The sequence below is a fragment of the Gadus macrocephalus genome, chromosome 4, assembly GCF_031168955.1.
Source record: "Gadus macrocephalus chromosome 4, ASM3116895v1".
Lineage (NCBI taxonomy): Eukaryota > Metazoa > Chordata > Actinopteri > Gadiformes > Gadidae > Gadus > Gadus macrocephalus.
In genome coordinates this window covers 23,752,971-23,772,338 of record NC_082385.1, presented here as the reverse complement: position 1 = coordinate 23,772,338, position 19,368 = coordinate 23,752,971, and the positions used below count along the sequence as shown (strand labels likewise).

Sequence of the window (19,368 nt, the reverse complement as noted above, 5' to 3'; positions counted from 1 at the left end):
CCGGTCTAAGGTGCTGCGATCAGGTCACAGTCTCGTCTGGAAGTGTGGGTTTGAGTCCCACTTCTGAAGGGAGTTTTGAGGTCACCTTACGAAAAGTGAAATCACTGTCGTCAAGAACTATTTATTTCAGACGATCTGTTAAGTTAGGTTCGCCCGCTCAGTTTGATGTTCCATGAGATGTGACCATTCACACACTGTGTTTAAGTTGCGTTTTAAGAATTCATAATAATTATGCACTGCATTGGCCGGGAATCGAACCCGGGCCTCGCGCGAGGCAGGCGAGAATTCTACCATTGAACCACCAATGCTCGCTTTTAGTCCCACTTTGGCTCACAAAATCCTCTCAAGACACATTTCCACCTGCAGGACTCATAGTGCTTGCTCACTTTAAGAAATACTAGAACACCACAGCCCCTCATTAGTACAGTGGTCAGTATCCATTGGCCATGCATGAAACCAGGAATGTGAAGATTCTTGGTTTAACTCAGTCCGAACGAAAAGAGCCAATTTATTTTGGTCACGCAAATGACCCAGCCTTATACCTTTGCCTGCAATCAGCCAGAGATTCAGCAGCAGGTGCACTACAATGCAGCCCAGATACTTTCCAATGTTGCAGACCAGGGCTTCATGCATGACAGGTAATTCTACCAATGAAACACCAACGCTTGTTAGCTCAAGAAAATGTGCCCCCAGAAATGAATTGGTCAGACTCACGTTTCCACCTGTAGTCTTCAAAGTTCTTGGACGTGTTGAGGAACGTATATACACAGAGTTCCTCGTTAGTATAGTGGTCAGTATCCCCGCCTGTCACGTGGGAGACCGGGGTTCAATTCCCCGATGGGGAGTTAGGGGTATTTACCCACAGTGCCGAACACATTCAACCTGGCGTTATTTGAGGTGTCTGTGGGCAAGACGAGGCCATTGATAACTTGACAAGTTTAACGAAATTGAACCCACTGTTCACTCTGGTACACTTTTTAGTTTGTGTCAGGATGGCCGGTCTAAGGTGCTGCGATCAGGTCACAGTCTCGTCTGGAAGTATGGGTTTGAGTCCCACTTCTGAAGGGAGTTTTGAGGTCACCTTACGAAAAGTGAAATCACTGTCGTCAAGAACTATTTATTTCAGACGATCTGTTAAGTTAGGTTCGCCCGCTCAGTTTGATGTTCCATGAGATGTGACCATTCACACACTGTGTTTAAGTTGCGTTTTAAGAATTCATAATAATTATGCACTGCATTGGCCGTGAATCAAACCCGGTCCTCCCGCGTGGCAGGCAAGAATTCTACCACCGAACCACCAAAGCTCGCTATTAGTGTCACTTTGGCTCACAAAATCTTCTCGAGACACATTTCCACCTGCAGGACTCATAGTGCTTGCTCACTTTAAGAAATACTAGAACACCGCAGCCCCTCATTAGTACAGTGGTCAGTATCCATTGGCCATGCATGAAACCAGGAATGTGAAGATTCTTGGTTTAACTCAGTCCGAACGAAAAGAGCCAATTTATTTTGGTCACGCAAATGACCCAGCCTTATACCTTTGCCTGCAATCAGCCAGAGATTCAGCAGCAGGTGCACTACAATGCAGCCCAGATACTTTCCAATGTTGCAGACCAGGGCTTCATGCATGACAGGTAATTCTACCAATGAAACACCAACGCTTGTTAGCTCAAGAAAATGTGCCCCCAGAAATGAATTGGTCAGACTCACGTTTCCACCTGTAGTCTTCAAAGTTCTTGGACGTGTTGAGGAACGTATATACACAGAGTTCCTCGTTAGTATAGTGGTCAGTATCCCCGCTTGTCACGCGGGAGACCGGGGTTCAATTCCCCGACGGGGAGTTAGGGAATTTTACCCACAGTGCCGAACACATTCAACCTGGCGTTATTTGAGATGCATGAGGTGTCTGTGGGCAAGACGAGGCCATTGATAACTTGACAAGTTTAACGAAATTGCACCCACTATTCACTCTGGGACACTTTTTAGTTTGTGTCAGGATGGCCGGTCTAAGGTGCTGCGATCAGGTCACAGTCTCGTCTGGAAGTGTGGGTTTGAGTCCCACTTCTGAAGGGAGTTTTGAGGTCACCTTACGAAAAGTGAAATCACTGTCGTCAAGAACTATTTATTTCAGACGATCTGTTAAGTTAGGTTCGCCCGCTCAGTTTGATGTTCCATGAGATGTGACCATTCACACACTGTGTTTAAGTTGCGTTTTAAGAATTCATAATAATTATGCACTGCATTGGCCGGGAATCGAACCCGGGCCTCGCGCGAGGCAGGCGAGAATTCTACCATTGAACCACCAATGCTCGCTTTTAGTCCCACTTTGGCTCACAAAATCCTCTCAAGACACATTTCCACCTGCAGGACTCATAGTGCTTGCTCACTTTAAGAAATACTAGAACACCACAGCCCCTCATTAGTACAGTGGTCAGTATCCATTGGCCATGCATGAAACCAGGAATGTGAAGATTCTTGGTTTAACTCAGTCCGAACGAAAAGAGCCAATTTATTTTGGTCACGCAAATGACCCAGCCTTATACCTTTGCCTGCAATCAGCCAGAGATTCAGCAGCAGGTGCACTACAATGCAGCCCAGATACTTTCCAATGTTGCAGACCAGGGCTTCATGCATGACAGGTAATTCTACCAATGAAACACCAACGCTTGTTAGCTCAAGAAAATGTGCCCCCAGAAATGAATTGGTCAGACTCACGTTTCCACCTGTAGTCTTCAAAGTTCTTGGACGTGTTGAGGAACGTATATACACAGAGTTCCTCGTTAGTATAGTGGTCAGTATCCCCGCCTGTCACGTGGGAGACCGGGGTTCAATTCCCCGATGGGGAGTTAGGGGTATTTACCCACAGTGCCGAACACATTCAACCTGGCGTTATTTGAGGTGTCTGTGGGCAAGACGAGGCCATTGATAACTTGACAAGTTTAACGAAATTGAACCCACTGTTCACTCTGGTACACTTTTTAGTTTGTGTCAGGATGGCCGGTCTAAGGTGCTGCGATCAGGTCACAGTCTCGTCTGGAAGTATGGGTTTGAGTCCCACTTCTGAAGGGAGTTTTGAGGTCACCTTACGAAAAGTGAAATCACTGTCGTCAAGAACTATTTATTTCAGACGATCTGTTAAGTTAGGTTCGCCCGCTCAGTTTGATGTTCCATGAGATGTGACCATTCACACACTGTGTTTAAGTTGCGTTTTAAGAATTCATAATAATTATGCACTGCATTGGCCGTGAATCAAACCCGGTCCTCCCGCGTGGCAGGCAAGAATTCTACCACCGAACCACCAAAGCTCGCTATTAGTGTCACTTTGGCTCACAAAATCTTCTCGAGACACATTTCCACCTGCAGGACTCATAGTGCTTGCTCACTTTAAGAAATACTAGAACACCGCAGCCCCTCATTAGTACAGTGGTCAGTATCCATTGGCCATGCATGAAACCAGGAATGTGAAGATTCTTGGTTTAACTCAGTCCGAACGAAAAGAGCCAATTTGTTTTGGTCACGCAAATGACCCAGCCTTATACCTTTGCCTGCAATCAGCCAGAGATTCAGCAGCAGGTGCACTACAATGCAGCCCAGATACTTTCCAATGTTGCAGACCAGGGCTTCATGCATGACAGGTAATTCTACCAATGAAACACCAACGCTTGTTAGCTCAAGAAGTTGTGCCCCCAGAAATGAATTGGTCAGACTCACGTTTCCACCTGTAGTCTTCATAGTTCTTGGACGTGTTGAGGAACGTATATTCACAGAGTTCCTCGTTAGTATAGTGGTCAGTATCCCCGCTTGTCACGCGGGAGACCGGGGTTCAATTCCCCGACGGGGAGTAAGGGAATTTTACCCACAGTGCCGAACACATTCAACCTGGCGTTATTTGAGATGCATGAGGTGTCTGTGGGCAAGACGAGGCCATTGATAACTTGACAAGTTTAACGAAATTGCACCCACTATTCACTCTGGGACACTTTTTAGTTTGTGTCAGGATGGCCGGTCTAAGGTGCTGCGATCAGGTCACAGTCTCGTCTGGAAGTGTGGGTTTGAGTCCCACTTCTGAAGGGAGTTTTGAGGTCACCTTACGAAAAGTGAAATCACTGTCGTCAAGAACTATTTATTTCAGACGATCTGTTAAGTTAGGTTCGCCCGCTCAGTTTGATGTTCCATGAGATGTGACCATTCACACACTGTGTTTAAGTTGCGTTTTAAGAATTCATAATAATTATGCACTGCATTGGCCGTGAATCAAACCCGGTCCTCCCGCGTGGCAGGCAAGAATTCTACCACCGAACCACCAAAGCTCGCTATTAGTGTCACTTTGGCTCACAAAATCTTCTCGAGACACATTTCCACCTGCAGGACTCATAGTGCTTGCTCACTTTAAGAAATACTAGAACACCGCAGCCCCTCATTAGTACAGTGGTCAGTATCCATTGGCCATGCATGAAACCAGGAATGTGAAGATTCTTGGTTTAACTCAGTCCGAACGAAAAGAGCCAATTTGTTTTGGTCACGCAAATGACCCAGCCTTATACCTTTGCCTGCAATCAGCCAGAGATTCAGCAGCAGGTGCACTACAATGCAGCCCAGATACTTTCCAATGTTGCAGACCAGGGCTTCATGCATGACAGGTAATTCTACCAATGAAACACCAACGCTTGTTAGCTCAAGAAGTTGTGCCCCCAGAAATGAATTGGTCAGACTCACGTTTCCACCTGTAGTCTTCATAGTTCTTGGACGTGTTGAGGAACGTATATTCACAGAGTTCCTCGTTAGTATAGTGGTCAGTATCCCCGCTTGTCACGCGGGAGACCGGGGTTCAATTCCCCGACGGGGAGTAAGGGAATTTTACCCACAGTGCCGAACACATTCAACCTGGCGTTATTTGAGATGCATGAGGTGTCTGTGGGCAAGACGAGGCCATTGATAACTTGACAAGTTTAACGAAATTGCACCCACTATTCACTCTGGGACACTTTTTAGTTTGTGTCAGGATGGCCGGTCTAAGGTGCTGCGATCAGGTCACAGTCTCGTCTGGAAGTGTGGGTTTGAGTCCCACTTCTGAAGGGAGTTTTGAGGTCACCTTACGAAAAGTGAAATCACTGTCGTCAAGAACTATTTATTTCAGACGATCTGTTAAGTTAGGTTCGCCCGCTCAGTTTGATGTTCCATGAGATGTGACCATTCACACACTGTGTTTAAGTTGCGTTTTAAGAATTCATAATAATTATGCACTGCATTGGCCGGGAATCGAACCCGGGCCTCCCGCGTGGCAGGCGAGAATTCTACCACTGAACCACCAATGCTCGCTTTTAGTCCCACTTTGGCTCACAAAATCCTCTCATGACACATTTCCACCTGCAGGACTCATAGTGCTTGCTCACTATAAGAAATACTAGAACACCACAGCCCCTCATTAGTACAGTGGTAAGTATCCATTGGCCATGCATGAAACCAGGAATGTGAAGATTCTTGGTTTAACTCAGTCCGAACGAAAAGACTCAATTTGTTTTGGTCACGCAAATGACCCAGCCTTATACCTTTGCCTGCAATCAGCCAGAGATTCAGCAGCAGGTGCACTACAATGCAGCCCAGATACTTTCCAATGTTGCAGACCAGGGCTTCATGCATGACAGGTAATTCTACCAATGAAACACCAACGCTTGTTAGCTCAAGAAAATGTGCCCCCAGAAATGAATTGGTCAGACTCACGTTTCCACCTGTAGTCTTCAAAGTTCTTGGACGTGTTGAGGAACGTATATACACAGAGTTCCTCGTTAGTATAGTGGTCAGTATCCCCGCCTGTCACGCGGGAGACCGGGGTTCAATTCCCCGACGGGGAGTTAGGGAATTTTACCCACAGTGCCGAACACATTCAACCTGGCGTTATTTGAGATGCATGAGGTGTCTGTGGGCAAGACGAGGCCATTGATAACTTGACAAGTTTAACGAAATTGCACCCACTATTCACTCTGGGACACTTTTTAGTTTGTGTCAGGATGGCCGGTCTAAGGTGCTGCGATCAGGTCACAGTCTCGTCTGGAAGTGTGGGTTTGAGTCCCACTTCTGAAGGGAGTTTTGAGGTCACCTTACGAAAAGTGAAATCACTGTCGTCAAGAACTATTTATTTCAGACGATCTGTTAAGTTAGGTTCGCCCGCTCAGTTTGATGTTCCATGAGATGTGACCATTCACACACTGTGTTTAAGTTGCGTTTTAAGAATTCATAATAATTATGCACTGCATTGGCCGGGAATCGAACCCGGGCCTCCCGCGTGGCAGGCGAGAATTCTACCACTGAACCACCAATGCTCGCTTTTAGTCCCACTTTGGCTCACAAAATCCTCTCATGACACATTTCCACCTGCAGGACTCATAGTGCTTGCTCACTATAAGAAATACTAGAACACCACAGCCCCTCATTAGTACAGTGGTAAGTATCCATTGGCCATGCATGAAACCAGGAATGTGAAGATTCTTGGTTTAACTCAGTCCGAACGAAAAGACTCAATTTGTTTTGGTCACGCAAATGACCCAGCCTTTTACCTTTGCCTGCAATCAGCCAGAGATTCAGCAGCAGGTGCACTACAATGCAGCCCAGATACTTTCCAATGTTGCAGACCAGGGCTTCATGCATGACAGGTAATTCTACCAATGAAACACCAACGCTTGTTAGCTCAAGAAAATGTGCCCCCAGAAATGAATTGGTCAGACTCACGTTTCCACCTGTAGTCTTCAAAGTTCTTGGACGTGTTGAGGAACGTATATACACAGAGTTCCTCGTTAGTATAGTGGTCAGTATCCCCGCCTGTCACGCGGGAGACCGGGGTTCAATTCCCCGACGGGGAGTTAGGGAATTTTACCCACAGTGCCGAACACATTCAACCTGGCGTTATTTGAGATGCATGAGGTGTCTGTGGGCAAGACGAGGCCATTGATAACTTGACAAGTTTAACGAAATTGCACCCACTATTCACTCTGGGACACTTTTTAGTTTGTGTCAGGATGGCCGGTCTAAGGTGCTGCGATCAGGTCACAGTCTCGTCTGGAAGTGTGGGTTTGAGTCCCACTTCTGAAGGGAGTTTTGAGGTCACCTTACGAAAAGTGAAATCACTGTCGTCAAGAACTATTTATTTCAGACGATCTGTTAAGTTAGGTTCGCCCGCTCAGTTTGATGTTCCATGAGATGTGACCATTCACACACTGTGTTTAAGTTGCGTTTTAAGAATTCATAATAATTATGCACTGCATTGGCCGGGAATCGAACCCGGGCCTCGCGCGAGGCAGGCGAGAATTCTACCATTGAACCACCAATGCTCGCTTTTAGTCCCACTTTGGCTCACAAAATCCTCTCAAGACACATTTCCACCTGCAGGACTCATAGTGCTTGCTCACTTTAAGAAATACTAGAACACCACAGCCCCTCATTAGTACAGTGGTCAGTATCCATTGGCCATGCATGAAACCAGGAATGTGAAGATTCTTGGTTTAACTCAGTCCGAACGAAAAGAGCCAATTTATTTTGGTCACGCAAATGACCCAGCCTTATACCTTTGCCTGCAATCAGCCAGAGATTCAGCAGCAGGTGCACTACAATGCAGCCCAGATACTTTCCAATGTTGCAGACCAGGGCTTCATGCATGACAGGTAATTCTACCAATGAAACACCAACGCTTGTTAGCTCAAGAAAATGTGCCCCCAGAAATGAATTGGTCAGACTCACGTTTCCACCTGTAGTCTTCAAAGTTCTTGGACGTGTTGAGGAACGTATATACACAGTGTTCCTCGTTAGTATAGTGGTCAGTATCCCCGCCTGTCACGCGGGAGACCGGGGTTCAATTCCCCGACGGGGAGTTAGGGAATTTTACCCACAGTGCCGAACACATTCAACCTGGCGTTATTTGAGATGCATGAGGTGTCTGTGGGCAAGACGAGGCCATTGATAACTTGACAAGTTTAACGAAATTGCACCCACTATTCACTCTGGGACACTTTTTAGTTTGTGTCAGGATGGCCGGTCTAAGGTGCTGCGATCAGGTCACAGTCTCGTCTGGAAGTGTGGGTTTGAGTCCCACTTCTGAAGGGAGTTTTGAGGTCACCTTACGAAAAGTGAAATCACTGTCGTCAAGAACTATTTATTTCAGACGATCTGTTAAGTTAGGTTCGCCCGCTCAGTTTGATGTTCCGTGAGATGTGACCATTCACACACTGTGTTTAAGTTGCGTTTTAAGAATTCATAATAATTATGCACTGCATTGGCCGGGAATCGAACCCGGGCCTCCCGCGTGGCAGGCGAGAATTCTACCACTGAACCACCAATGCTCGCTTTTAGTCCCACTTTGGCTCACAAAATCCTCTCAAGACACATTTCCACCTGCAGGACTCATAGTGCTTGCTCACTATAAGAAATACTAGAACACCACAGCCCCTCATTAGTACAGTGGTCAGTATCCATTGGCCATGCATGAAACCAGGAATGTGAAGATTCTTGGTTTAACTCAGTCCGAACGAAAAGACTCAATTTGTTTTGGTCACGCAAATGACCCAGCCTTATACCTTTGCCTGCAATCAGCCAGAGATTCAGCAGCAGGTGCACTACAATGCAGCCCAGATACTTTCCAATGTTGCAGACCAGGGCTTCATGCATGACAGGTAATTCTACCAATGAAACACCAACGCTTGTTAGCTCAAGAAGTTGTGCCCCCAAAAATGAATTGGTCAGACTCACGTTTCCACCTGTAGTCTTCATAGTTCTTGGACGTGTTGAGGAACGTATATTCACAGAGTTCCTCGTTAGTATAGTGGTCAGTATCCCCGCCTGTCACGCGGGAGACCGGGGTTCAATTCGCAGTCGGGGAGTGTGGGAATTTTACCCACAGTGCCGAACACATTCAACCTGGCGTTATTTGAGATGCATGAGGTGTCTGTGGGCAAGACGAGGCCATTGATAACTTGACAAGTTTAACGAAATTGCACCCACTATTCACTCTGGGACACTTTTTAGTTTGTGTCAGGATGGCCGGTCTAAGGTGCTGCGATCAGGTCACAGTCTCGTCTGGAAGTGTGGGTTTGAGTCCCACTTCTGAAGGGAGTTTTGAGGTCACCTTACGAAAAGTGAAATCACTGTCGTCAAGAACTATTTATTTCAGACGATCTGTTAAGTTAGGTTCGCCCGCTCAGTTTGATGTTCCATGAGATGTGACCATTCACACACTGTGTTTAAGTTGCGTTTTAAGAATTCATAATAATTATGCACTGCATTGGCCGGGAATCGAACCCGGGCCTCGCGCGAGGCAGGCGAGAATTCTACCATTGAACCACCAATGCTCGCTTTTAGTCCCACTTTGGCTCACAAAATCCTCTCAAGACACATTTCCACCTGCAGGACTCATAGTGCTTGCTCACTTTAAGAAATACTAGAACACCACAGCCCCTCATTAGTACAGTGGTCAGTATCCATTGGCCATGCATGAAACCAGGAATGTGAAGATTCTTGGTTTAACTCAGTCCGAACGAAAAGAGCCAATTTATTTTGGTCACGCAAATGACCCAGCCTTATACCTTTGCCTGCAATCAGCCAGAGATTCAGCAGCAGGTGCACTACAATGCAGCCCAGATACTTTCCAATGTTGCAGACCAGGGCTTCATGCATGACAGGTAATTCTACCAATGAAACACCAACGCTTGTTAGCTCAAGAAAATGTGCCCCCAGAAATGAATTGGTCAGACTCACGTTTCCACCTGTAGTCTTCAAAGTTCTTGGACGTGTTGAGGAACATATATACACAGAGTTCCTCGTTAGTATAGTGGTCAGTATCCCCGCCTGTCACGTGGGAGACCGGGGTTCAATTCCCCGATGGGGAGTTAGGGGTATTTACCCACAGTGCCGAACACATTCAACCTGGCGTTATTTGAGGTGTCTGTGGGCAAGACGAGGCCATTGATAACTTGACAAGTTTAACGAAATTGAACCCACTGTTCACTCTGGTACACTTTTTAGTTTGTGTCAGGATGGCCGGTCTAAGGTGCTACGATCAGGTCACAGTCTCGTCTGGAAGTATGGGTTTGAGTCCCACTTCTGAAGGGAGTTTTGAGGTCACCTTACGAAAAGTGAAATCACTGTCGTCAAGAACTATTTATTTCAGACGATCTGTTAAGTTAGGTTCACCCGCTCAGTTTGATGTTCCATGAGATGTGACCATTCACACACTGTGTTTAAGTTGCGTTTTAAGAATTCATAATAATTATGCACTGCATTGGCCGTGAATCAAACCCGGTCCTCCCGCGTGGCAGGCAAGAATTCTACCACCGAACCACCAAAGCTCGCTATTAGTGTCACTTTGGCTCACAAAATCTTCTCGAGACACATTTCCACCTGCAGGACTCATAGTGCTTGCTCACTTTAAGAAATACTAGAACACCGCAGCCCCTCATTAGTACAGTGGTCAGTATCCATTGGCCATGCATGAAACCAGGAATGTGAAGATTCTTGGTTTAACTCAGTCCGAACGAAAAGACTCAATTTGTTTTGGTCACGCAAATGACCCAGCCTTATACCTTTGCCTGCAATCAGCCAGAGATTCAGCAGCAGGTGCACTACAATGCAGCCCAGATACTTTCCAATGTTGCAGACCAGGGCTTCATGCATGACAGGTAATTCTACCAATGAAACACCAACGCTTGTTAGCTCAAGAAAATGTGCCCCCAGAAATGAATTGGTCAGACTCACGTTTCCACCTGTAGTCTTCAAAGTTCTTGGACGTGTTGAGGAACGTATATACACAGAGTTCCTCGTTAGTATAGTGGTCAGTATCCCCGCCTGTCACGCGGGAGACCGGGGTTCAATTCCCCGACGGGGAGTTAGGGAATTTTACCCACAGTGCCGAACACATTCAACCTGGCGTTATTTGAGATGCATGAGGTGTCTGTGGGCAAGACGAGGCCATTGATAACTTGACAAGTTTAACGAAATTGCACCCACTATTCACTCTGGGACACTTTTTAGTTTGTGTCAGGATGGCCGGTCTAAGGTGCTGCGATCAGGTCACAGTCTCGTCTGGAAGTGTGGGTTTGAGTCCCACTTCTGAAGGGAGTTTTGAGGTCACCTTACGAAAAGTGAAATCACTGTCGTCAAGAACTATTTATTTCAGACGATCTGTTAAGTTAGGTTCGCCCGCTCAGTTTGATGTTCCATGAGATGTGACCATTCACACACTGTGTTTAAGTTGCGTTTTAAGAATTCATAATAATTATGCACTGCATTGGCCGGGAATCGAACCCGGGCCTCCCGCGTGGCAGGCGAGAATTCTACCACTGAACCACCAATGCTCGCTTTTAGTCCCACTTTGGCTCACAAAATCCTCTCATGACACATTTCCACCTGCAGGACTCATAGTGCTTGCTCACTATAAGAAATACTAGAACACCACAGCCCCTCATTAGTACAGTGGTAAGTATCCATTGGCCATGCATGAAACCAGGAATGTGAAGATTCTTGGTTTAACTCAGTCCGAACGAAAAGACTCAATTTGTTTTGGTCACGCAAATGACCCAGCCTTTTACCTTTGCCTGCAATCAGCCAGAGATTCAGCAGCAGGTGCACTACAATGCAGCCCAGATACTTTCCAATGTTGCAGACCAGGGCTTCATGCATGACAGGTAATTCTACCAATGAAACACCAACGCTTGTTAGCTCAAGAAAATGTGCCCCCAGAAATGAATTGGTCAGACTCACGTTTCCACCTGTAGTCTTCAAAGTTCTTGGACGTGTTGAGGAACGTATATACACAGAGTTCCTCGTTAGTATAGTGGTCAGTATCCCCGCCTGTCACGCGGGAGACCGGGGTTCAATTCCCCGACGGGGAGTTAGGGAATTTTACCCACAGTGCCGAACACATTCAACCTGGCGTTATTTGAGATGCATGAGGTGTCTGTGGGCAAGACGAGGCCATTGATAACTTGACAAGTTTAACGAAATTGCACCCACTATTCACTCTGGGACACTTTTTAGTTTGTGTCAGGATGGCCGGTCTAAGGTGCTGCGATCAGGTCACAGTCTCGTCTGGAAGTGTGGGTTTGAGTCCCACTTCTGAAGGGAGTTTTGAGGTCACCTTACGAAAAGTGAAATCACTGTCGTCAAGAACTATTTATTTCAGACGATCTGTTAAGTTAGGTTCGCCCGCTCAGTTTGATGTTCCATGAGATGTGACCATTCACACACTGTGTTTAAGTTGCGTTTTAAGAATTCATAATAATTATGCACTGCATTGGCCGGGAATCGAACCCGGGCCTCGCGCGAGGCAGGCGAGAATTCTACCATTGAACCACCAATGCTCGCTTTTAGTCCCACTTTGGCTCACAAAATCCTCTCAAGACACATTTCCACCTGCAGGACTCATAGTGCTTGCTCACTTTAAGAAATACTAGAACACCACAGCCCCTCATTAGTACAGTGGTCAGTATCCATTGGCCATGCATGAAACCAGGAATGTGAAGATTCTTGGTTTAACTCAGTCCGAACGAAAAGAGCCAATTTATTTTGGTCACGCAAATGACCCAGCCTTATACCTTTGCCTGCAATCAGCCAGAGATTCAGCAGCAGGTGCACTACAATGCAGCCCAGATACTTTCCAATGTTGCAGACCAGGGCTTCATGCATGACAGGTAATTCTACCAATGAAACACCAACGCTTGTTAGCTCAAGAAAATGTGCCCCCAGAAATGAATTGGTCAGACTCACGTTTCCACCTGTAGTCTTCAAAGTTCTTGGACGTGTTGAGGAACGTATATACACAGTGTTCCTCGTTAGTATAGTGGTCAGTATCCCCGCCTGTCACGCGGGAGACCGGGGTTCAATTCCCCGACGGGGAGTTAGGGAATTTTACCCACAGTGCCGAACACATTCAACCTGGCGTTATTTGAGATGCATGAGGTGTCTGTGGGCAAGACGAGGCCATTGATAACTTGACAAGTTTAACGAAATTGCACCCACTATTCACTCTGGGACACTTTTTAGTTTGTGTCAGGATGGCCGGTCTAAGGTGCTGCGATCAGGTCACAGTCTCGTCTGGAAGTGTGGGTTTGAGTCCCACTTCTGAAGGGAGTTTTGAGGTCACCTTACGAAAAGTGAAATCACTGTCGTCAAGAACTATTTATTTCAGACGATCTGTTAAGTTAGGTTCGCCCGCTCAGTTTGATGTTCCATGAGATGTGACCATTCACACACTGTGTTTAAGTTGCGTTTTAAGAATTCATAATAATTATGCACTGCATTGGCCGGGAATCAAACCCGGTCCTCCCGCGTGGCAGGCAAGAATTCTACCACCGAACCACCAAAGCTCGCTATTAGTGTCACTTTGGCTCACAAAATCTTCTCGAGACACATTTCCACCTGCAGGACTCATAGTGCTTGCTCACTTTAAGAAATACTAGAACACCGCAGCCCCTCATTAGTACAGTGGTCAGTATCCATTGGCCATGCATGAAACCAGGAATGTGAAGATTCTTGGTTTAACTCAGTCCGAACGAAAAGAGCCAATTTGTTTTGGTCACGCAAATGACCCAGCCTTATACCTTTGCCTGCAATCAGCCAGAGATTCAGCAGCAGGTGCACTACAATGCAGCCCAGATACTTTCCAATGTTGCAGACCAGGGCTTCATGCATGACAGGTAATTCTACCAATGAAACACCAACGCTTGTTAGCTCAAGAAGTTGTGCCCCCAGAAATGAATTGGTCAGACTCACGTTTCCACCTGTAGTCTTCATAGTTCTTGGACGTGTTGAGGAACGTATATTCACAGAGTTCCTCGTTAGTATAGTGGTCAGTATCCCCGCCTGTCACGCTGGAGACCGGGGTTCAATTCGCAGTCGGGGAGTAAGGGAATTTTACCCACAGTGCCGAACACATTCAACCTGGCGTTATTTGAGATGCATGAGGTGTCTGTGGGCAAGACGAGGCCATTGATAACTTGACAAGTTTAACGAAATTGCACCCACTATTCACTCTGGGACACTTTTTAGTTTGTGTCAGGATGGCCGGTCTAAGGTGCTGCGATCAGGTCACAGTCTCGTCTGGAAGTGTGGGTTTGAGTCCCACTTCTGAAGGGAGTTTTGAGGTCACCTTACGAAAAGTGAAATCACTGTCGTCAAGAACTATTTATTTCAGACGATCTGTTAAGTTAGGTTCGCCCGCTCAGTTTGATGTTCCGTGAGATGTGACCATTCACACACTGTGTTTAAGTTGCGTTTTAAGAATTCATAATAATTATGCACTGCATTGGCCGGGAATCGAACCCGGGCCTCCCGCGTGGCAGGCGAGAATTCTACCACTGAACCACCAATGCTCGCTTTTAGTCCCACTTTGGCTCACAAAATCCTCTCAAGACACATTTCCACCTGCAGGACTCATAGTGCTTGCTCACTATAAGAAATACTAGAACACCACAGCCCCTCATTAGTACAGTGGTCAGTATCCATTGGCCATGCATGAAACCAGGAATGTGAAGATTCTTGGTTTAACTCAGTCCGAACGAAAAGACTCAATTTGTTTTGGTCACGCAAATGACCCAGCCTTATACCTTTGCCTGCAATCAGCCAGAGATTCAGCAGCAGGTACACTACAATGCAGCCCAGATACTTTCCAATGTTGCAGACCAGGGCTTCATGCATGACAGGTAATTCTACCAATGAAACACCAACGCTTGTTAGCTCAAGAAGTTGTGCCCCCAAAAATGAATTGGTCAGACTCACGTTTCCACCTGTAGTCTTCATAGTTCTTGGACGTGTTGAGGAACGTATATTCACAGAGTTCCTCGTTAGTATAGTGGTCAGTATCCCCGCCTGTCACGCGGGAGACCGGGGTTCAATTCGCAGTCGGGGAGTGTGGGAATTTTACCCACAGTGCCGAACACATTCAACCTGGCGTTATTTGAGATGCATGAGGTGTCTGTGGGCAAGACGAGGCCATTGATAACTTGACAAGTTTAACGAAATTGCACCCACTATTCACTCTGGGACACTTTTTAGTTTGTGTCAGGATGGCCGGTCTAAGGTGCTGCGATCAGGTCACAGTCTCGTCTGGAAGTGTGGGTTTGAGTCCCACTTCTGAAGGGAGTTTTGAGGTCACCTTACGAAGAGTGAAATCACTGTCGTCAAGAACTATTTATTTCAGACGATCTGTTAAGTTAGGTTCGCCCGCTCAGTTTGATGTTCCGTGAGATGTGACCATTCACACACTGTGTTTAAGGTGCGTTTTAAGAATTCATAATAATTATGCACTGCATTGGCCGGGAATCGAACCCGGGCCTCCCGCGTGGCAGGCGAGAATTCTACCACTGAACCACCAATGCTCGCTTTTAGTCCCACTTTGGCTCACAAAATCCTCTCAAGACACATTTCCACCTGCAGGACTCATAGTGCTTGCTCACTATAAGAAATACTAGAACACCACAGCCCCTCATTAGTACAGTGGTCAGTATCCATTGGCCATGCATGAAACCAGGAATGTGAAGATTCTTGGTTTAACTCAGTCCGAACGAAAAGACTCAATTTGTTTTGGTCACGCAAATGACCCAGCCTTATACCTTTGCCTGCAATCAGCCAGAGATTCAGCAGCAGGTGCACTACAATGCAGCCCAGATACTTTCCAATGTTGCAGACCAGGGCTTCATGCATGACAGGTAATTCTACCAATGAAACACCAACGCTTGTTAGCTCAAGAAGTTGTGCCCCCAAAAATGAATTGGTCAGACTCACGTTTCCACCTGTAGTCTTCATAGTTCTTGGACGTGTTGAGGAACATATATTCACAGAGTTCCTCGTTAGTATAGTGGTCAGTATCCCCGCCTGTCACGCTGGAGACCGGGGTTCAATTCGCAGTCGGGGAGTAAGGGAATTTTACCCACAGTGCCGAACACATTCAACCTGGCGTTATTTGAGATGCATGAGGTGTCTGTGGGCAAGACGAGGCCATTGATAACTTGACAAGTTTAACGAAATTGCACCCACTATTCACTCTGGGACACTTTTTAGTTTGTGTCAGGATGGCCGGTCTAAGGTGCTGCGATCAGGTCACAGTCTCGTCTGGAAGTGTGGGTTTGAGTCCCACTTCTGAAGGGAGTTTTGAGGTCACCTTACGAAAAGTGAAATCACTGTCGTCAAGAACTATTTATTTCAGACGATCTGTTAAGTTAGGTTCGCCCGCTCAGTTTGATGTTCCGTGAGATGTGACCATTCACACACTGTGTTTAAGTTGCGTTTTAAGAATTCATAATAATTATGCACTGCATTGGCCGGGAATCGAACCCGGGCCTCCCGCGTGGCAGGCGAGAATTCTACCACTGAACCACCAATGCTCGCTTTTAGTCCCACTTTGGCTCACAAAATCCTCTCAAGACACATTTCCACCTGCAGGACTCATAGTGCTTGCTCACTATAAGAAATACTAGAACACCACAGCCCCTCATTAGTACAGTGGTCAGTATCCATTGGCCATGCATGAAACCAGGAATGTGAAGATTCTTGGTTTAACTCAGTCCGAACGAAAAGACTCAATTTGTTTTGGTCACGCAAATGACCCAGCCTTATACCTTTGCCTGCAATCAGCCAGAGATTCAGCAGCAGGTGCACTACAATGCAGCCCAGATACTTTCCAATGTTGCAGACCAGGGCTTCATGCATGACAGGTAATTCTACCAATGAAACACCAACGCTTGTTAGCTCAAGAAGTTGTGCCCCCAAAAATGAATTGGTCAGACTCACGTTTCCACCTGTAGTCTTCATAGTTCTTGGACGTGTTGAGGAACGTATATTCACAGAGTTCCTCGTTAGTATAGTGGTCAGTATCCCCGCCTGTCACGCGGGAGACCGGGGTTCAATTCGCAGTCGGGGAGTGTGGGAATTTTACCCACAGTGCCGAACACATTCAACCTGGCGTTATTTGAGATGCATGAGGTGTCTGTGGGCAAGACGAGGCCATTGATAACTTGACAAGTTTAACGAAATTGCACCCACTATTCACTCTGGGACACTTTTTAGTTTGTGTCAGGATGGCCGGTCTAAGGTGCTGCGATCAGGTCACAGTCTCGTCTGGAAGTGTGGGTTTGAGTCCCACTTCTGAAGGGAGTTTTGAGGTCACCTTACGAAAAGTGAAATCACTGTCGTCAAGAACTATTTATTTCAGACGATCTGTTAAGTTAGGTTCGCCCGCTCAGTTTGATGTTCCGTGAGATGTGACCATTCACACACTGTGTTTAAGTTGCGTTTTAAGAATTCATAATAATTATGCACTGCATTGGCCGGGAATCGAACCCGGGCCACCCGCGTGGCAGGCGAGAATTCTACCACTGAACCACCAATGCTCGCTTTTAGTCCCACTTTGGCTCACAAAATCCTCTCAAGACACATTTCCACCTGCAGGACTCATAGTGCTTGCTCACTATAAGAAATACTAGAACACCACAGCCCCTCATTAGTACAGTGGTCAGTATCCATTGGCCATGCATGAAACCAGGAATGTGAAGATTCTTGGTTTAACTCAGTCCGAACGAAAAGACTCAATTTGTTTTGGTCACGCAAATGACCCAGCCTTATACCTTTGCCTGCAATCAGCCAGAGATTCAGCAGCAGGTGCACTACAATGCAGCCCAGATACTTTCCAATGTTGCAGACCAGGGCTTCATGCATGACAGGTAATTCTACCAATGAAACACCAACGCTTGTTAGCTCAAGAAGTTGTGCCCCCAAAAATGAATTGGTCAGACTCAGGTTTCCACCTGTAGTCTTCATAGTTCTTGGACGTGTTGAGGAACATATATTCACAGAGTTCCTCGTTAGTATAGTGGTCAGTATCCCCGCCTGTCACGCGGGAGACCGGGGTTCAATTCCCCGACGGGGAGTAAGGGAATTTTACCCACAGTGCCGAACACATTCAACCTGGCGTTATTTGAGATGCATGAGGTGTCTGTGGGCAAGACGAGGCCATTGATAACTTGACAAGTTTAACGAATTTGAACCCACTATTCACTCTGGTACACTTTTTAATTTGTGTCAGGATGGCCGATCGGTCTAAGGTGCTGCGATCAGGTCGCAGTCTCGTCTGGAAGTGTGGGTTTGAGTCCCACTTCTGAAGGGAGTTTTGAGGTCACCTTACCAAAAGTGAAATCACTGTCGTCAAGAACTATTTATTTCAGACGATCTGTTAAGTTAGGTTCGCCCGCTCAGTTTGATGTTCCATGAGATGTGACCATTCACAAACTGTGTTTAAGTTGCGTTTTAAGAATTCATAATAATTATGCACTGCATTAGCCGGGAATCGAACCCGGGCCTCCCGCGTGGCAGGCGAGAATTCGACCACTGAACCACCAATGCTCGCTTTTAGTCACACTTTGGCTCACAAAATCCTCTCAAGACACATTTCCACCTGCAGGACTCATAGTGCTTGCTCACTATAAGAAATACTAGAACACCACAGCCCCTCATTAGTACAGTGGTCAGTATCCATTGGCCATGCATGAAACCAGGAATGTGAAGATTCTTGGTTTAACTCAGTCCGAACGAAAAGAGCCAATTTATTTTGGTCACGCAAATGACCCAGCCTTATACCTTTGCCTGCAATCAGCCAGAGATTCAGCAGCAGGTGTACTACAATGCAGCCCAGATACTTTCCAATGTTGCAGACCAGGGCTTCATGCATGACAGGTAATTCTACCAATGAAACACCAACGCTTGTTAGCTCAAGAAAATGTGCCCCCAGAAATGAATTGGTCAGACTCACGTTTCCACCTGTAGTCTTCAAAGTTCTTGGACGTGTTGAGGAACGTATATTCACGGAGTTCCTCGTTAGAATAGTGGTCAGTATCACAGCCTGTCACGCGGGAGACCGGGGTTCAATTCGCAGTCGGGGAGTAAGGGAATTTTACGCACAGTGCCGAACACATTCAACCTGGCGTTATTTGAGATGCATGAGGTGTCTGTGGGCAAGACGAGTCCATTGATAACTTGACAAGTTTAACGAAATTGCACCCACTATTCACTCTGGGACACTTTTTAGTTTGTGTCAGGATGGCCGGTCTAAGGTGCTGCGATCAGGTCACAGTCTCGTCTGGAAGTGTGGGTTTGAGTCCCACTTCTGAAGGGAGTTTTGAGGTCACCTTACGAAAAGTGAAATCACTGTCGTCGAGAACTATTTATTTCAGACGATCTGTTAAGTTAGGTTCGCCCGCTCAGTTTGATGTTCCATGAGATGTGACCATTCACACACTGTGTTTAAGTTGCGTTTTAAGAATTCATAATAATTATGCACTGCATTGGCCGGGAATCAAACCCGGTCCTCCCGCGTGGCAGGCAAGAATTCTACCACCG

At 46.5% G+C, this 19,368-nt stretch overlaps 10 non-coding genes across 10 annotated transcripts; 7 read left to right on the top strand and 3 right to left on the bottom strand.

The window, feature by feature from the left end:
- Positions 1 to 5,244: 5,244 nt before the first annotated feature.
- trnag-gcc (transfer RNA glycine (anticodon GCC)) lies at positions 5,245 to 5,315 on the bottom strand. Its single transcript has one exon. It is a non-coding gene; the product is annotated as a tRNA-Gly (tRNA).
- Positions 5,316 to 5,780: 465 nt separating this feature from the next.
- Positions 5,781 to 5,852, top strand: trnad-guc (transfer RNA aspartic acid (anticodon GUC)). Its single transcript has one exon. It is a non-coding gene; the product is annotated as a tRNA-Asp (tRNA).
- Positions 5,853 to 6,249: 397 nt separating this feature from the next.
- On the bottom strand, positions 6,250 to 6,320 carry trnag-gcc (transfer RNA glycine (anticodon GCC)). Its single transcript has one exon. It is a non-coding gene; the product is annotated as a tRNA-Gly (tRNA).
- A 465-nt stretch (positions 6,321 to 6,785) lies between these two features.
- trnad-guc (transfer RNA aspartic acid (anticodon GUC)) lies at positions 6,786 to 6,857 on the top strand. Its single transcript has one exon. It is a non-coding gene; the product is annotated as a tRNA-Asp (tRNA).
- A 933-nt stretch (positions 6,858 to 7,790) lies between these two features.
- Positions 7,791 to 7,862, top strand: trnad-guc (transfer RNA aspartic acid (anticodon GUC)). The gene has a single exon. It is a non-coding gene; the product is annotated as a tRNA-Asp (tRNA).
- A 397-nt stretch (positions 7,863 to 8,259) lies between these two features.
- On the bottom strand, positions 8,260 to 8,330 carry trnag-gcc (transfer RNA glycine (anticodon GCC)). Its single transcript has one exon. It is a non-coding gene; the product is annotated as a tRNA-Gly (tRNA).
- A 2,466-nt stretch (positions 8,331 to 10,796) lies between these two features.
- trnad-guc (transfer RNA aspartic acid (anticodon GUC)) lies at positions 10,797 to 10,868 on the top strand. The gene has a single exon. It is a non-coding gene; the product is annotated as a tRNA-Asp (tRNA).
- A 933-nt stretch (positions 10,869 to 11,801) lies between these two features.
- Positions 11,802 to 11,873, top strand: trnad-guc (transfer RNA aspartic acid (anticodon GUC)). Its single transcript has one exon. It is a non-coding gene; the product is annotated as a tRNA-Asp (tRNA).
- A 933-nt stretch (positions 11,874 to 12,806) lies between these two features.
- trnad-guc (transfer RNA aspartic acid (anticodon GUC)) lies at positions 12,807 to 12,878 on the top strand. Its single transcript has one exon. It is a non-coding gene; the product is annotated as a tRNA-Asp (tRNA).
- Positions 12,879 to 17,831: 4,953 nt separating this feature from the next.
- Positions 17,832 to 17,903, top strand: trnad-guc (transfer RNA aspartic acid (anticodon GUC)). The gene has a single exon. It is a non-coding gene; the product is annotated as a tRNA-Asp (tRNA).
- Positions 17,904 to 19,368: the final 1,465 nt, after the last annotated feature.